Source organism: Schistocerca cancellata, chromosome 10, assembly GCF_023864275.1.
Source record: "Schistocerca cancellata isolate TAMUIC-IGC-003103 chromosome 10, iqSchCanc2.1, whole genome shotgun sequence".
In the NCBI taxonomy this organism is placed as follows: Eukaryota; Metazoa; Arthropoda; class Insecta; order Orthoptera; family Acrididae; genus Schistocerca; species Schistocerca cancellata.
In genome coordinates, this window is record NC_064635.1 from 168,408,848 (window position 1) to 168,427,059 (window position 18,212).

The 18,212-nt window shown below is 41.2% G+C and overlaps 7 non-coding genes across 7 annotated transcripts; all 7 read right to left on the reverse strand.

Moving 5' to 3' along the window:
• Nucleotides 1–1,525: 1,525 nt before the first annotated feature.
• Nucleotides 1,526–1,665, reverse strand: LOC126107028 (U4 spliceosomal RNA). The gene has a single exon (XR_007523456.1). It is a non-coding gene; the product is annotated as a U4 spliceosomal RNA (small nuclear RNA).
• Nucleotides 1,666–3,939: 2,274 nt separating this feature from the next.
• LOC126107030 (U4 spliceosomal RNA) lies at nucleotides 3,940–4,079 on the reverse strand. The gene has a single exon (XR_007523457.1). It is a non-coding gene; the product is annotated as a U4 spliceosomal RNA (small nuclear RNA).
• Nucleotides 4,080–6,352: 2,273 nt separating this feature from the next.
• LOC126107031 (U4 spliceosomal RNA) lies at nucleotides 6,353–6,492 on the reverse strand. The gene has a single exon (XR_007523458.1). It is a non-coding gene; the product is annotated as a U4 spliceosomal RNA (small nuclear RNA).
• Nucleotides 6,493–8,768: 2,276 nt separating this feature from the next.
• LOC126107032 (U4 spliceosomal RNA) lies at nucleotides 8,769–8,908 on the reverse strand. Its single transcript, XR_007523459.1, has one exon. It is a non-coding gene; the product is annotated as a U4 spliceosomal RNA (small nuclear RNA).
• A 2,273-nt stretch (nucleotides 8,909–11,181) lies between these two features.
• LOC126107033 (U4 spliceosomal RNA) lies at nucleotides 11,182–11,321 on the reverse strand. The gene has a single exon (XR_007523460.1). It is a non-coding gene; the product is annotated as a U4 spliceosomal RNA (small nuclear RNA).
• A 2,273-nt stretch (nucleotides 11,322–13,594) lies between these two features.
• Nucleotides 13,595–13,734, reverse strand: LOC126107055 (U4 spliceosomal RNA). Its single transcript, XR_007523478.1, has one exon. It is a non-coding gene; the product is annotated as a U4 spliceosomal RNA (small nuclear RNA).
• A 2,273-nt stretch (nucleotides 13,735–16,007) lies between these two features.
• Nucleotides 16,008–16,147, reverse strand: LOC126107034 (U4 spliceosomal RNA). The gene has a single exon (XR_007523461.1). It is a non-coding gene; the product is annotated as a U4 spliceosomal RNA (small nuclear RNA).
• Between the last annotated feature and the right edge of the window lie 2,065 nt (nucleotides 16,148–18,212).

An 18,212-nucleotide genomic window follows, 5' to 3' on the forward strand; every position in this document is an offset into this window, starting at 1 on the left:
TGCGCCAAACAACTTGCAGAAAAATGTATGTTTTGGGCTCCTCTGCCGTTTATGTTCTTGCCCCAGAACAATCATAGAAAACCCGCCTGCTGTCTCGTTGGCCCCAGCTAATATATTGCCTGACAAAAATGAAAATATCTGAATGTGTGCTAAATAGTATCTCGAGTGCCAACCATTCATAACAGATCCAAACAATAAGACATTTTCTATGGGTCCATTTGTGCTATGGTAGGCAGCAAATGTTGCTCACCTTGCATATAGGAACAGTCATATTCTCAAATGAAGAGACACAAAGAATGAGCCATCACAAGCCAACTACTTCTGCTCTCAAAAAATGCACCACTCCTGCTACAGTTCTCACCTACACTTGCTCTACCACTGTGTTATTCATTGCATTCCTTGGTTTATATTCACAGATACAATCACAAAATTTACCCCACAAGCATTTGTTCCCTCTCTTCAGTATTCCACATGCAATACATTCTCATAGCACACTGGACCATCATTAAGCTCACCATCCCATTTAAACTATCACACTGTATTATCTGTCACATTTGAACAGTAAATCCACAGTTCAAGGAATACACCAAGAAATGCACTAATAACACTGTTCAAAATGTGAATACCATGGCTGCAGCCAACCAAATTCTACTGCACAATCACTGCATGAAGGAGATTTACCACCAGTAGCCTTTAGATGAAACATGTAAGCTACATAAAGGTTCAACAAAACCTCAACACCAGGGACTGCATTAGCTACCATACAAATAGCTACAAGCACTTACCTTTCTTTCAATCACTCTGCTCTGCACACTACAGCACATGTATGTATTCTCAAAATGAGGCAAAGCCTTGCACAACATTACAGTTCTTCCTGTTCCATGTAACACACACCACATAGGATACTGTATTCAATGTGAGTGCCCTTACTAGGCACTGTGCAGCCTAACACATCAATCATCTCAAGTCAACAAACTCATTGCCCAATATTATCAACAGCAGTTCCATGGTCATAAGTTCTAATTATCAAGGTGTACACACAGCAGTGTCCAAAAAGGATCAAACATCCATATAATGATCAGGACACAAACACAAATTATAACACTGGCAGTGCTGTGAAAATGAATCAAGTACAACACTGGCCTCCCACACACTCACCAACTCTCACTGTACTGCCCTAGTCTCCTCCATTAAATTCTGACAGAAGTTTTGTCAAATCCTACATTTATCAGTAACCACTGCATGTATGTACCACTAGTATGCTATGGAGCAAGAATTGCCACTGGACAGAACCACATTTCAACTGTCCACATTGGCATCTTTATTCACACATAGCAGTTGCACAACATCTTACACTGAGGAGAATGTTTCTCACCAGCTGTCAAAGACATGTACACAATTCATCTGTGAACACAGCCTAGTCTGTGTACATGGTCCCTAACAACCACCAGCCAAACACTTCCACAAGTGCTGAATGTGTTCACAGATAAACACAGCTTGAAGCATTGTTTCCATGAGACTTACACCCCCTGAGGAGCTGCCAAAAATTGCCACAGAGTCGGTATTTCACGTCTCTCTGGCGGGGTATTGGTAAAAGTTTTCAACTAGCAATAATCGCACCTCAGTTATACTTCATTGGTTACGATATTGCCACTGCGCAAAGATTAACTACCTTGCGCCTGGCACTGCTATTTATACCTGACGTTCGTTCCAAGCACCTACAGGTACTTACATCATCGCTACCTATCAGTATTACCTTACACTATTCAAGTTCCTTTGGGGGAAACAAATACAGAAATATACAGAAAAAAAAAACAGTAAAACACATTTTATTAGTGGCAGACTCTCTGTTCTTTGCTCCTTGTGTCTAATAGTTGCTTACACGCCCACTTACCGCCATCTTAAACACTCAAAATTGCACAGTAGTTCTCCCCTTGACCGACAGGCGCGCTACTGCTCACTCGCCTAGCCCCCCCCACAGACGAAAGTAGCACAACCTCATTTAGCAAATACCGGCACACCCATTAAGACTCATCGTTAGATTTTGTTATTTTGTGGCCGCTGGTTAGTACTAGACACCAAGAAAACTGCCAACTGCATTTACATTAACTTAACAAACCATACACTTGTCAGCAAAAGCTGTTTGACGTACTGAGCAGTAGAACGCTAGTTTTACTCGAATCATGCCGTGAAATTGATTAATGTCGATGGGTGAAATATTCGTGTAACAGATTAGGCACCCTGGAAACACAATGAAATGAGATTTACAAATCCTCTCATGTGGCTGGGTTAAGTTGTTGAAATGAGTTTACCTTGCAGGAAAGTACAACTAGAATTCAGTCAGTAAATTGCTTCATAGCGCTGGGAACACATGCTGCAGTCTTAAATATACAAGATACACACTTATTCCACATTGCGCCAAACAACTTGCAGAAAAATGTATGTTTTGGGCTCCTCTGCCGTTTATGTTCTTGCCCCAGAACAATCATAGAAAACCCGCCTGCTGTCTCGTTGGCCCCAGCTAATATATTGCCTGACAAAAATGAAAATATCTGAATGTGTGCTAAATAGTATCTCGAGTGCCAACCATTCATAACAGATCCAAACAATAAGACATTTTCTATGGGTCCATTTGTGCTATGGTAGGCAGCAAATGTTGCTCACCTTGCATATAGGAACAGTCATATTCTCAAATGAAGAGACACAAAGAATGAGCCATCACAAGCCAACTACTTCTGCTCTCAAAAAATGCACCACTCCTGCTACAGTTCTCACCTACACTTGCTCTACCACTGTGTTATTCATTGCATTCCTTGGTTTATATTCACAGATACAATCACAAAATTTACCCCACAAGCATTTGTTCCCTCTCTTCAGTATTCCACATGCAATACATTCTCATAGCACACTGGACCATCATTAAGCTCACCATCCCATTTAAACTATCACACTGTATTATCTGTCACATTTGAACAGTAAATCCACAGTTCAAGGAATACACCAAGAAATGCACTAATAACACTGTTCAAAATGTGAATACCATGGCTGCAGCCAACCAAATTCTACTGCACAATCACTGCATGAAGCAGATTTACCACCAGTAGCCTTTAGATGAAACATGTAAGCTACATAAAGGTTCAACAAAACCTCAACACCAGGGACTGCATTAGCTACCATACAAATAGCTACAAGCACTTACCTTTCTTTCAATCACTCTGCTCTGCACACTACAGCACATGTATGTATTCTCAAAATGAGGCAAAGCCTTGCACAACATTACAGTTCTTCCTGTTCCATGTAACACACACCACATAGGATACTGTATTCAATGTGAGTGCCCTTACTAGGCACTGTGCAGCCTAACACATCAATCATCTCAAGTCAACAAACTCATTGCCCAATATTATCAACAGCAGTTCCATGGTCATAAGTTCTAATTATCAAGGTGTACACACAGCAGTGTCCAAAAAGGATCAAACATCCATATAATGATCAGGACACAAACACAAATTATAACACTGGCAGTGCTGTGAAAATGAATCAAGTACAACACTGGCCTCCCACACACTCACCAACTCTCACTGTACTGCCCTAGTCTCCTCCATTAAATTCTGACAGAAGTTTTGTCAAATCCTACATTTATCAGTAACCACTGCATGTATGTACCACTAGTATGCTATGGAGCAAGAATTGCCACTGGACAGAACCACATTTCAACTGTCCACATTGGCATCTTTATTCACACATAGCAGTTGCACAACATCTTACACTGAGGAGAATGTTTCTCACCAGCTGTCAAAGACATGTACACAATTCATCTGTGAACACAGCCTAGTCTGTGTACATGGTCCCTAACAACCACCAGCCAAACACTTCCACAAGTGCTGAATGTGTTCACAGATAAACACAGCTTGAAGCATTGTTTCCATGAGACTTACACCCCCTGAGGAGCTGCCAAAAATTGCCACAGAGTCGGTATTTCACGTCTCTCTGGCGGGGTATTGGTAAAAGTTTTCAACTAGCAATAATCGCACCTCAGTTATACTTCATTGGTTACGATATTGCCACTGCGCAAAGATTAACTACCTTGCGCCTGGCACTGCTATTTATACCTGACGTTCGTTCCAAGCACCTACAGGTACTTACATCATCGCTACCTATCAGTATTACCTTACACTATTCAAGTTCCTTTGGGGGAAACAAATACAGAAATATACAGAAAAAAAAACAGTAAAACACATTTTATTAGTGGCAGACTCTCTGTTCTTTGCTCCTTGTGTCTAATAGTTGCTTACACGCCCACTTACCGCCATCTTAAACACTCAAAATTGCACAGTAGTTCTCCCCTTGACCGACAGGCGCGCTACTGCTCACTCGCCTAGCCCCCCCCACAGACGAAAGTAGCACAACCTCATTTAGCAAATACCGGCACACCCATTAAGACTCATCGTTAGATTTTGTTATTTTGTGGCCGCTGGTTAGTACTAGACACCAAGAAAACTGCCAACTGCATTTACATTAACTTAACAAACCATACACTTGTCAGCAAAAGCTGTTTGACGTACTGAGCAGTAGAACGCTAGTTTTACTCGAATCATGCCGTGAAATTGATTAATGTCGATGGGTGAAATATTCGTGTAACAGATTAGGCACCCTGGAAACACAATGAAATGAGATTTACAAATCCTCTCATGTGGCTGGGTTAAGTTGTTGAAATGAGTTTACCTTGCAGGAAAGTACAACTAGAATTCAGTCAGTAAATTGCTTCATAGCGCTGGGAACACATGCTGCAGTCTTAAATATACAAGATACACACTTATTCCACATTGCGCCAAACAACTTGCAGAAAAATGTATGTTTTGGGCTCCTCTGCCGTTTATGTTCTTGCCCCAGAACAATCATAGAAAACCCGCCTGCTGTCTCGTTGGCCCCAGCTAATATATTGCCTGACAAAAATGAAAATATCTGAATGTGTGCTAAATAGTATCTCGAGTGCCAACCATTCATAACAGATCCAAACAATAAGACATTTTCTATGGGTCCATTTGTGCTATGGTAGGCAGCAAATGTTGCTCACCTTGCATATAGGAACAGTCATATTCTCAAATGAAGAGACACAAAGAATGAGCCATCACAAGCCAACTACTTCTGCTCTCAAAAAATGCACCACTCCTGCTACAGTTCTCACCTACACTTGCTCTACCACTGTGTTATTCATTGCATTCCTTGGTTTATATTCACAGATACAATCACAAAATTTACCCCACAAGCATTTGTTCCCTCTCTTCAGTATTCCACATGCAATACATTCTCATAGCACACTGGACCATCATTAAGCTCACCATCCCATTTAAACTATCACACTGTATTATCTGTCACATTTGAACAGTAAATCCACAGTTCAAGGAATACACCAAGAAATGCACTAATAACACTGTTCAAAATGTGAATACCATGGCTGCAGCCAACCAAATTCTACTGCACAATCACTGCATGAAGGAGATTTACCACCAGTAGCCTTTAGATGAAACATGTAAGCTACATAAAGGTTCAACAAAACCTCAACACCAGGGACTGCATTAGCTACCATACAAATAGCTACAAGCACTTACCTTTCTTTCAATCACTCTGCTCTGCACACTACAGCACATGTATGTATTCTCAAAATGAGGCAAAGCCTTGCACAACATTACAGTTCTTCCTGTTCCATGTAACACACACCACATAGGATACTGTATTCAATGTGAGTGCCCTTACTAGGCACTGTGCAGCCTAACACATCAATCATCTCAAGTCAACAAACTCATTGCCCAATATTATCAACAGCAGTTCCATGGTCATAAGTTCTAATTATCAAGGTGTACACACAGCAGTGTCCAAAAAGGATCAAACATCCATATAATGATCAGGACACAAACACAAATTATAACACTGGCAGTGCTGTGAAAATGAATCAAGTACAACACTGGCCTCCCACACACTCACCAACTCTCACTGTACTGCCCTAGTCTCCTCCATTAAATTCTGACAGAAGTTTTGTCAAATCCTACATTTATCAGTAACCACTGCATGTATGTACCACTAGTATGCTATGGAGCAAGAATTGCCACTGGACAGAACCACATTTCAACTGTCCACATTGGCATCTTTATTCACACATAGCAGTTGCACAACATCTTACACTGAGGAGAATGTTTCTCACCAGCTGTCAAAGACATGTACACAATTCATCTGTGAACACAGCCTAGTCTGTGTACATGGTCCCTAACAACCACCAGCCAAACACTTCCACAAGTGCTGAATGTGTTCACAGATAAACACAGCTTGAAGCATTGTTTCCATGAGACTTACACCCCCTGAGGAGCTGCCAAAAATTGCCACAGAGTCGGTATTTCACGTCTCTCTGGCGGGGTATTGGTAAAAGTTTTCAACTAGCAATAATCGCACCTCAGTTATACTTCATTGGTTACGATATTGCCACTGCGCAAAGATTAACTACCTTGCGCCTGGCACTGCTATTTATACCTGACGTTCGTTCCAAGCACCTACAGGTACTTACATCATCGCTACCTATCAGTATTACCTTACACTATTCAAGTTCCTTTGGGGGAAACAAATACAGAAATATACAGAAAAAAAAACAGTAAAACACATTTTATTAGTGGCAGACTCTCTGTTCTTTGCTCCTTGTGTCTAATAGTTGCTTACACGCCCACTTACCGCCATCTTAAACACTCAAAATTGCACAGTAGTTCTCCCCTTGACCGACAGGCGCGCTACTGCTCACTCGCCTAGCCCCCCCCCCCACAGACGAAAGTAGCACAACCTCATTTAGCAAATACCGGCACACCCATTAAGACTCATCGTTAGATTTTGTTATTTTGTGGCCGCTGGTTAGTACTAGACACCAAGAAAACTGCCAACTGCATTTACATTAACTTAACAAACCATACACTTGTCAGCAAAAGCTGTTTGACGTACTGAGCAGTAGAACGCTAGTTTTACTCGAATCATGCCGTGAAATTGATTAATGTCGATGGGTGAAATATTCGTGTAACAGATTAGGCACCCTGGAAACACAATGAAATGAGATTTACAAATCCTCTCATGTGGCTGGGTTAAGTTGTTGAAATGAGTTTACCTTGCAGGAAAGTACAACTAGAATTCAGTCAGTAAATTGCTTCATAGCGCTGGGAACACATGCTGCAGTCTTAAATATACAAGATACACACTTATTCCACATTGCGCCAAACAACTTGCAGAAAAATGTATGTTTTGGGCTCCTCTGCCGTTTATGTTCTTGCCCCAGAACAATCATAGAAAACCCGCCTGCTGTCTCGTTGGCCCCAGCTAATATATTGCCTGACAAAAATGAAAATATCTGAATGTGTGCTAAATAGTATCTCGAGTGCCAACCATTCATAACAGATCCAAACAATAAGACATTTTCTATGGGTCCATTTGTGCTATGGTAGGCAGCAAATGTTGCTCACCTTGCATATAGGAACAGTCATATTCTCAAATGAAGAGACACAAAGAATGAGCCATCACAAGCCAACTACTTCTGCTCTCAAAAAATGCACCACTCCTGCTACAGTTCTCACCTACACTTGCTCTACCACTGTGTTATTCATTGCATTCCTTGGTTTATATTCACAGATACAATCACAAAATTTACCCCACAAGCATTTGTTCCCTCTCTTCAGTATTCCACATGCAATACATTCTCATAGCACACTGGACCATCATTAAGCTCACCATCCCATTTAAACTATCACACTGTATTATCTGTCACATTTGAACAGTAAATCCACAGTTCAAGGAATACACCAAGAAATGCACTAATAACACTGTTCAAAATGTGAATACCATGGCTGCAGCCAACCAAATTCTACTGCACAATCACTGCATGAAGGAGATTTACCACCAGTAGCCTTTAGATGAAACATGTAAGCTACATAAAGGTTCAACAAAACCTCAACACCAGGGACTGCATTAGCTACCATACAAATAGCTACAAGCACTTACCTTTCTTTCAATCACTCTGCTCTGCACACTACAGCACATGTATGTATTCTCAAAATGAGGCAAAGCCTTGCACAACATTACAGTTCTTCCTGTTCCATGTAACACACACCACATAGGATACTGTATTCAATGTGAGTGCCCTTACTAGGCACTGTGCAGCCTAACACATCAATCATCTCAAGTCAACAAACTCATTGCCCAATATTATCAACAGCAGTTCCATGGTCATAAGTTCTAATTATCAAGGTGTACACACAGCAGTGTCCAAAAAGGATCAAACATCCATATAATGATCAGGACACAAACACAAATTATAACACTGGCAGTGCTGTGAAAATGAATCAAGTACAACACTGGCCTCCCACACACTCACCAACTCTCACTGTACTGCCCTAGTCTCCTCCATTAAATTCTGACAGAAGTTTTGTCAAATCCTACATTTATCAGTAACCACTGCATGTATGTACCACTAGTATGCTATGGAGCAAGAATTGCCACTGGACAGAACCACATTTCAACTGTCCACATTGGCATCTTTATTCACACATAGCAGTTGCACAACATCTTACACTGAGGAGAATGTTTCTCACCAGCTGTCAAAGACATGTACACAATTCATCTGTGAACACAGCCTAGTCTGTGTACATGGTCCCTAACAACCACCAGCCAAACACTTCCACAAGTGCTGAATGTGTTCACAGATAAACACAGCTTGAAGCATTGTTTCCATGAGACTTACACCCCCTGAGGAGCTGCCAAAAATTGCCACAGAGTCGGTATTTCACGTCTCTCTGGCGGGGTATTGGTAAAAGTTTTCAACTAGCAATAATCGCACCTCAGTTATACTTCATTGGTTACGATATTGCCACTGCGCAAAGATTAACTACCTTGCGCCTGGCACTGCTATTTATACCTGACGTTCGTTCCAAGCACCTACAGGTACTTACATCATCGCTACCTATCAGTATTACCTTACACTATTCAAGTTCCTTTGGGGGAAACAAATACAGAAATATACAGAAAAAAAAACAGTAAAACACATTTTATTAGTGGCAGACTCTCTGTTCTTTGCTCCTTGTGTCTAATAGTTGCTTACACGCCCACTTACCGCCATCTTAAACACTCAAAATTGCACAGTAGTTCTCCCCTTGACCGACAGGCGCGCTACTGCTCACTCGCCTAGCCCCCCCCACAGACGAAAGTAGCACAACCTCATTTAGCAAATACCGGCACACCCATTAAGACTCATCGTTAGATTTTGTTATTTTGTGGCCGCTGGTTAGTACTAGACACCAAGAAAACTGCCAACTGCATTTACATTAACTTAACAAACCATACACTTGTCAGCAAAAGCTGTTTGACGTACTGAGCAGTAGAACGCTAGTTTTACTCGAATCATGCCGTGAAATTGATTAATGTCGATGGGTGAAATATTCGTGTAACAGATTAGGCACCCTGGAAACACAATGAAATGAGATTTACAAATCCTCTCATGTGGCTGGGTTAAGTTGTTGAAATGAGTTTACCTTGCAGGAAAGTACAACTAGAATTCAGTCAGTAAATTGCTTCATAGCGCTGGGAACACATGCTGCAGTCTTAAATATACAAGATACACACTTATTCCACATTGCGCCAAACAACTTGCAGAAAAATGTATGTTTTGGGCTCCTCTGCCGTTTATGTTCTTGCCCCAGAACAATCATAGAAAACCCGCCTGCTGTCTCGTTGGCCCCAGCTAATATATTGCCTGACAAAAATGAAAATATCTGAATGTGTGCTAAATAGTATCTCGAGTGCCAACCATTCATAACAGATCCAAACAATAAGACATTTTCTATGGGTCCATTTGTGCTATGGTAGGCAGCAAATGTTGCTCACCTTGCATATAGGAACAGTCATATTCTCAAATGAAGAGACACAAAGAATGAGCCATCACAAGCCAACTACTTCTGCTCTCAAAAAATGCACCACTCCTGCTACAGTTCTCACCTACACTTGCTCTACCACTGTGTTATTCATTGCATTCCTTGGTTTATATTCACAGATACAATCACAAAATTTACCCCACAAGCATTTGTTCCCTCTCTTCAGTATTCCACATGCAATACATTCTCATAGCACACTGGACCATCATTAAGCTCACCATCCCATTTAAACTATCACACTGTATTATCTGTCACATTTGAACAGTAAATCCACAGTTCAAGGAATACACCAAGAAATGCACTAATAACACTGTTCAAAATGTGAATACCATGGCTGCAGCCAACCAAATTCTACTGCACAATCACTGCATGAAGGAGATTTACCACCAGTAGCCTTTAGATGAAACATGTAAGCTACATAAAGGTTCAACAAAACCTCAACACCAGGGACTGCATTAGCTACCATACAAATAGCTACAAGCACTTACCTTTCTTTCAATCACTCTGCTCTGCACACTACAGCACATGTATGTATTCTCAAAATGAGGCAAAGCCTTGCACAACATTACAGTTCTTCCTGTTCCATGTAACACACACCACATAGGATACTGTATTCAATGTGAGTGCCCTTACTAGGCACTGTGCAGCCTAACACATCAATCATCTCAAGTCAACAAACTCATTGCCCAATATTATCAACAGCAGTTCCATGGTCATAAGTTCTAATTATCAAGGTGTACACACAGCAGTGTCCAAAAAGGATCAAACATCCATATAATGATCAGGACACAAACACAAATTATAACACTGGCAGTGCTGTGAAAATGAATCTAGTACAACACTGGCCTCCCACACACTCACCAACTCTCACTGTACTGCCCTAGTCTCCTCCATTAAATTCTGACAGAAGTTTTGTCAAATCCTACATTTATCAGTAACCACTGCATGTATGTACCACTAGTATGCTATGGAGCAAGAATTGCCACTGGACAGAACCACATTTCAACTGTCCACATTGGCATCTTTATTCACACATAGCAGTTGCACAACATCTTACACTGAGGAGAATGTTTCTCACCAGCTGTCAAAGACATGTACACAATTCATCTGTGAACACAGCCTAGTCTGTGTACATGGTCCCTAACAACCACCAGCCAAACACTTCCACAAGTGCTGAATGTGTTCACAGATAAACACAGCTTGAAGCATTGTTTCCATGAGACTTACACCCCCTGAGGAGCTGCCAAAAATTGCCACAGAGTCGGTATTTCACGTCTCTCTGGCGGGGTATTGGTAAAAGTTTTCAACTAGCAATAATCGCACCTCAGTTATACTTCATTGGTTACGATATTGCCACTGCGCAAAGATTAACTACCTTGCGCCTGGCACTGCTATTTATACCTGACGTTCGTTCCAAGCACCTACAGGTACTTACATCATCGCTACCTATCAGTATTACCTTACACTATTCAAGTTCCTTTGGGGGAAACAAATACAGAAATATACAGAAAAAAAAACAGTAAAACACATTTTATTAGTGGCAGACTCTCTGTTCTTTGCTCCTTGTGTCTAATAGTTGCTTACACGCCCACTTACCGCCATCTTAAACACTCAAAATTGCACAGTAGTTCTCCCCTTGACCGACAGGCGCGCTACTGCTCACTCGCCTAGCCCCCCCCACAGACGAAAGTAGCACAACCTCATTTAGCAAATACCGGCACACCCATTAAGACTCATCGTTAGATTTTGTTATTTTGTGGCCGCTGGTTAGTACTAGACACCAAGAAAACTGCCAACTGCATTTACATTAACTTAACAAACCATACACTTGTCAGCAAAAGCTGTTTGACGTACTGAGCAGTAGAACGCTAGTTTTACTCGAATCATGCCGTGAAATTGATTAATGTCGATGGGTGAAATATTCGTGTAACAGATTAGGCACCCTGGAAACACAATGAAATGAGATTTACAAATCCTCTCATGTGGCTGGGTTAAGTTGTTGAAATGAGTTTACCTTGCAGGAAAGTACAACTAGAATTCAGTCAGTAAATTGCTTCATAGCGCTGGGAACACATGCTGCAGTCTTAAATATACAAGATACACACTTATTCCACATTGCGCCAAACAACTTGCAGAAAAATGTATGTTTTGGGCTCCTCTGCCGTTTATGTTCTTGCCCCAGAACAATCATAGAAAACCCGCCTGCTGTCTCGTTGGCCCCAGCTAATATATTGCCTGACAAAAATGAAAATATCTGAATGTGTGCTAAATAGTATCTCGAGTGCCAACCATTCATAACAGATCCAAACAATAAGACATTTTCTATGGGTCCATTTGTGCTATGGTAGGCAGCAAATGTTGCTCACCTTGCATATAGGAACAGTCATATTCTCAAATGAAGAGACACAAAGAATGAGCCATCACAAGCCAACTACTTCTGCTCTCAAAAAATGCACCACTCCTGCTACAGTTCTCACCTACACTTGCTCTACCACTGTGTTATTCATTGCATTCCTTGGTTTATATTCACAGATACAATCACAAAATTTACCCCACAAGCATTTGTTCCCTCTCTTCAGTATTCCACATGCAATACATTCTCATAGCACACTGGACCATCATTAAGCTCACCATCCCATTTAAACTATCACACTGTATTATCTGTCACATTTGAACAGTAAATCCACAGTTCAAGGAATACACCAAGAAATGCACTAATAACACTGTTCAAAATGTGAATACCATGGCTGCAGCCAACCAAATTCTACTGCACAATCACTGCATGAAGGAGATTTACCACCAGTAGCCTTTAGATGAAACATGTAAGCTACATAAAGGTTCAACAAAACCTCAACACCAGGGACTGCATTAGCTACCATACAAATAGCTACAAGCACTTACCTTTCTTTCAATCACTCTGCTCTGCACACTACAGCACATGTATGTATTCTCAAAATGAGGCAAAGCCTTGCACAACATTACAGTTCTTCCTGTTCCATGTAACACACACCACATAGGATACTGTATTCAATGTGAGTGCCCTTACTAGGCACTGTGCAGCCTAACACATCAATCATCTCAAGTCAACAAACTCATTGCCCAATATTATCAACAGCAGTTCCATGGTCATAAGTTCTAATTATCAAGGTGTACACACAGCAGTGTCCAAAAAGGATCAAACATCCATATAATGATCAGGACACAAACACAAATTATAACACTGGCAGTGCTGTGAAAATGAATCAAGTACAACACTGGCCTCCCACACACTCACCAACTCTCACTGTACTGCCCTAGTCTCCTCCATTAAATTCTGACAGAAGTTTTGTCAAATCCTACATTTATCAGTAACCACTGCATGTATGTACCACTAGTATGCTATGGAGCAAGAATTGCCACTGGACAGAACCACATTTCAACTGTCCACATTGGCATCTTTATTCACACATAGCAGTTGCACAACATCTTACACTGAGGAGAATGTTTCTCACCAGCTGTCAAAGACATGTACACAATTCATCTGTGAACACAGCCTAGTCTGTGTACATGGTCCCTAACAACCACCAGCCAAACACTTCCACAAGTGCTGAATGTGTTCACAGATAAACACAGCTTGAAGCATTGTTTCCATGAGACTTACATCCCCTGAGGAGCTGCCAAAAATTGCCACAGAGTCGGTATTTCACGTCTCTCTGGCGGGGTATTGGTAAAAGTTTTCAACTAGCAATAATCGCACCTCAGTTATACTTCATTGGTTACGATATTGCCACTGCGCAAAGATTAACTACCTTGCGCCTGGCACTGCTATTTATACCTGACGTTCGTTCCAAGCACCTACAGGTACTTACATCATCGCTACCTATCAGTATTACCTTACACTATTCAAGTTCCTTTGGGGGAAACAAATACAGAAATATACAGAAAAAAAACAGTAAAACACATTTTATTAGTGGCAGACTCTCTGTTCTTTGCTCCTTGTGTCTAATAGTTGCTTACACGCCCACTTACCGCCATCTTAAACACTCAAAATTGCACAGTAGTTCTCCCCTTGACCGACAGGCGCGCTACTGCTCACTCGCCTAGCCCCCCCCCACAGACGAAAGTAGCACAACCTCATTTAGCAAATACCGGCACACCCATTAAGACTCATCGTTAGATTTTGTTATTTTGTGGCCGCTGGTTAGTACTAGACACCAAGAAAACTGCCAACTGCATTTACATTAACTTAACAAACCATACACTTGTCAGCAAAAGCTGTTTGACGTACTGAGCAGTAGAACGCTAGTTTTACTCGAATCATGCCGTGAAATTGATTAATGTCGATGGGTGAAATATTCGTGTAACAGATTAGGCACCCTGGAAACACAATGAAATGAGATTTACAAATCCTCTCATGTGGCTGGGTTAAGTTGTTGAAATGAGTTTACCTTGCAGGAAAGTACAACTAGAATTCAGTCAGTAAATTGCTTCATAGCGCTGGGAACACATGCTGCAGTCTTAAATATACAAGATACACACTTATTCCACATTGCGCCAAACAACTTGCAGAAAAATGTATGTTTTGGGCTCCTCTGCCGTTTATGTTCTTGCCCCAGAACAATCATAGAAAACCCGCCTGCTGTCTCGTTGGCCCCAGCTAATATATTGCCTGACAAAAATGAAAATATCTGAATGTGTGCTAAATAGTATCTCGAGTGCCAACCATTCATAACAGATCCAAACAATAAGACATTTTCTATGGGTCCATTTGTGCTATGGTAGGCAGCAAATGTTGCTCACCTTGCATATAGGAACAGTCATATTCTCAAATGAAGAGACACAAAGAATGAGCCATCACAAGCCAACTACTTCTGCTCTCAAAAAATGCACCACTCCTGCTACAGTTCTCACCTACACTTGCTCTACCACTGTGTTATTCATTGCATTCCTTGGTTTATATTCACAGATACAATCACAAAATTTACCCCACAAGCATTTGTTCCCTCTCTTCAGTATTCCACATGCAATACATTCTCATAGCACACTGGACCATCATTAAGCTCACCATCCCATTTAAACTATCACACTGTATTATCTGTCACATTTGAACAGTAAATCCACAGTTCAAGGAATACACCAAGAAATGCACTAATAACACTGTTCAAAATGTGAATACCATGGCTGCAGCCAACCAAATTCTACTGCACAATCACTGCATGAAGGAGATTTACCACCAGTAGCCTTTAGATGAAACATGTAAGCTACATAAAGGTTCAACAAAACCTCAACACCAGGGACTGCATTAGCTACCATACAAATAGCTACAAGCACTTACCTTTCTTTCAATCACTCTGCTCTGCACACTACAGCACATGTATGTATTCTCAAAATGAGGCAAAGCCTTGCACAACATTACAGTTCTTCCTGTTCCATGTAACACACACCACATAGGATACTGTATTCAATGTGAGTGCCCTTACTAGGCACTGTGCAGCCTAACACATCAATCATCTCAAGTCAACAAACTCATTGCCCAATATTATCAACAGCAGTTCCATGGTCATAAGTTCTAATTATCAAGGTGTACACACAGCAGTGTCCAAAAAGGATCAAACATCCATATAATGATCAGGACACAAACACAAATTATAACACTGGCAGTGCTGTGAAAATGAATCAAGTACAACACTGGCCTCCCACACACTCACCAACTCTCACTGTACTGCCCTAGTCTCCTCCATTAAATTCTGACAGAAGTTTTGTCAAATCCTACATTTATCAGTAACCACTGCATGTATGTACCACTAGTATGCTATGGAGCAAGAATTGCCACTGGACAGAACCACATTTCAACTGTCCACATTGGCATCTTTATTCACACATAGCAGTTGCACAACATCTTACACTGAGGAGAATGTTTCTCACCAGCTGTCAAAGACATGTACACAATTCATCTGTGAACACAGCCTAGTCTGTGTACATGGTCCCTAACAACCACCAGCCAAACACTTCCACAAGTGCTGAATGTGTTCACAGATAAACACAGCTTGAAGCATTGTTTCCATGAGACTTACACCCCCTGAGGAGCTGCCAAAAATTGCCACAGAGTCGGTATTTCACGTCTCTCTGGCGGGGTATTGGTAAAAGTTTTCAACTAGCAATAATCGCACCTCAGTTATACTTCATTGGTTACGATATTGCCACTGCGCAAAGATTAACTACCTTGCGCCTGGCACTGCTATTTATACCTGACGTTCGTTCCAAGCACCTACAGGTACTTACATCATCGCTACCTATCAGTATTACCTTACACTATTCAAGTTCCTTTGGGGGAAACAAATACAGAAATATACAGAAAAAAAACAGTAAAACACATTTTATTAGTGGCAGACTCTCTGTTCTTTGCTCCTTGTGTCTAATAGTTGCTTACACGCCCACTTACCGCCATCTTAAACACTCAAAATTGCACAGTAGTTCTCCCCTTGACCGACAGGCGCGCTACTGCTCACTCGCCTAGCCCCCCCCACAGACGAAAGTAGCACAACCTCATTTAGCAAATACCGGCACACCCATTAAGACTCATCGTTAGATTTTGTTATTTTGTGGCCGCTGGTTAGTACTAGACACCAAGAAAACTGCCAACTGCATTTACATTAACTTAACAAACCATACACTTGTCAGCAAAAGCTGTTTGACGTACTGAGCAGTAGAACGCTAGTTTTACTCGAATCATGCCGTGAAATTGATTAATGTCGATGGGTGAAATATTCGTGTAACAGATTAGGCACCCTGGAAACACAATGAAATGAGATTTACAAATCCTCTCATGTGGCTGGGTTAAGTTGTTGAAATGAGTTTACCTTGCAGGAAAGTACAACTAGAATTCAGTCAGTAAATTGCTTCATAGCGCTGGGAACACATGCTGCAGTCTTAAATATACAAGATACACACTTATTCCACATTGCGCCAAACAACTTGCAGAAAAATGTATGTTTTGGGCTCCTCTGCCGTTTATGTTCTTGCCCCAGAACAATCATAGAAAACCCGCCTGCTGTCTCGTTGGCCCCAGCTAATATATTGCCTGACAAAAATGAAAATATCTGAATGTGTGCTAAATAGTATCTCGAGTGCCAACCATTCATAACAGATCCAAACAATAAGACATTTTCTATGGGTCCATTTGTGCTATGGTAGGCAGCAAATGTTGCTCACCTTGCATATAGGAACAGTCATATTCTCAAATGAAGAGACACAAAGAATGAGCCATCACAAGCCAACTACTTCTGCTCTCAAAAAATGCACCACTCCTGCTACAGTTCTCACCTACACTTGCTCTACCACTGTGTTATTCATTGCATTCCTTGGTTTATATTCACAGATACAATCACAAAATTTACCCCACAAGCATTTGTTCCCTCTCTTCAGTATTCCACATGCAATACATTCTCATAGCACACTGGACCATCATTAAGCTCACCATCCCATTTAAACTATCACACTGTATTATCTGTCACATTTGAACAGTAAATCCACAGTTCAAGGAATACACCAAGAAATGCACTAATAACACTGTTCAAAATGTGAATACCATGGCTGCAGCCAACCAAATTCTACTGCACAATCACTGCATGAAGGAGATTTACCACCAGTAGCCTTTAGATGAAACATGTAAGCTACATAAAGGTTCAACAAAACCTCAACACCAGGGACTGCATTAGCTACCATACAAATAGCTACAAGCACTTACCTTTCTTTCAATCACTCTGCTCTGCACACTACAGCACATGTATGTATTCTCAAAATGAGGCAAAGCCTTGCACAACATTACAGTTCTTCCTGTTCCATGTAACACACACCACATAGGATACTGTATTCAATGTGAGTGCCCTTACTAGGCACTGTGCAGCCTAACACATCAATCATCTCAAGTCAACAAACTCATTGCCCAATATTATCAACAGCAGTTCCATGGTCATAAGTTCTAATTATCAAGGTGTACACACAGCAGTGTCCAAAAAGGATCAAACATCCATATAATGATCAGGACACAAACACAAATTATAACACTGGCAGTGCTGTGAAAATGAATCAAGTACAACACTGGCCTCCCACACACTCACCAACTCTCACTGTACTGCCCTAGTCTCCTCCATTAAATTCTGACAGAAGTTTTGTCAAATCCTACATTTATCAGTAACCACTGCATGTATGTACCACTAGTATGCTATGGAGCAAGAATTGCCACTGGACAGAACCACATTTCAACTGTCCACATTGGCA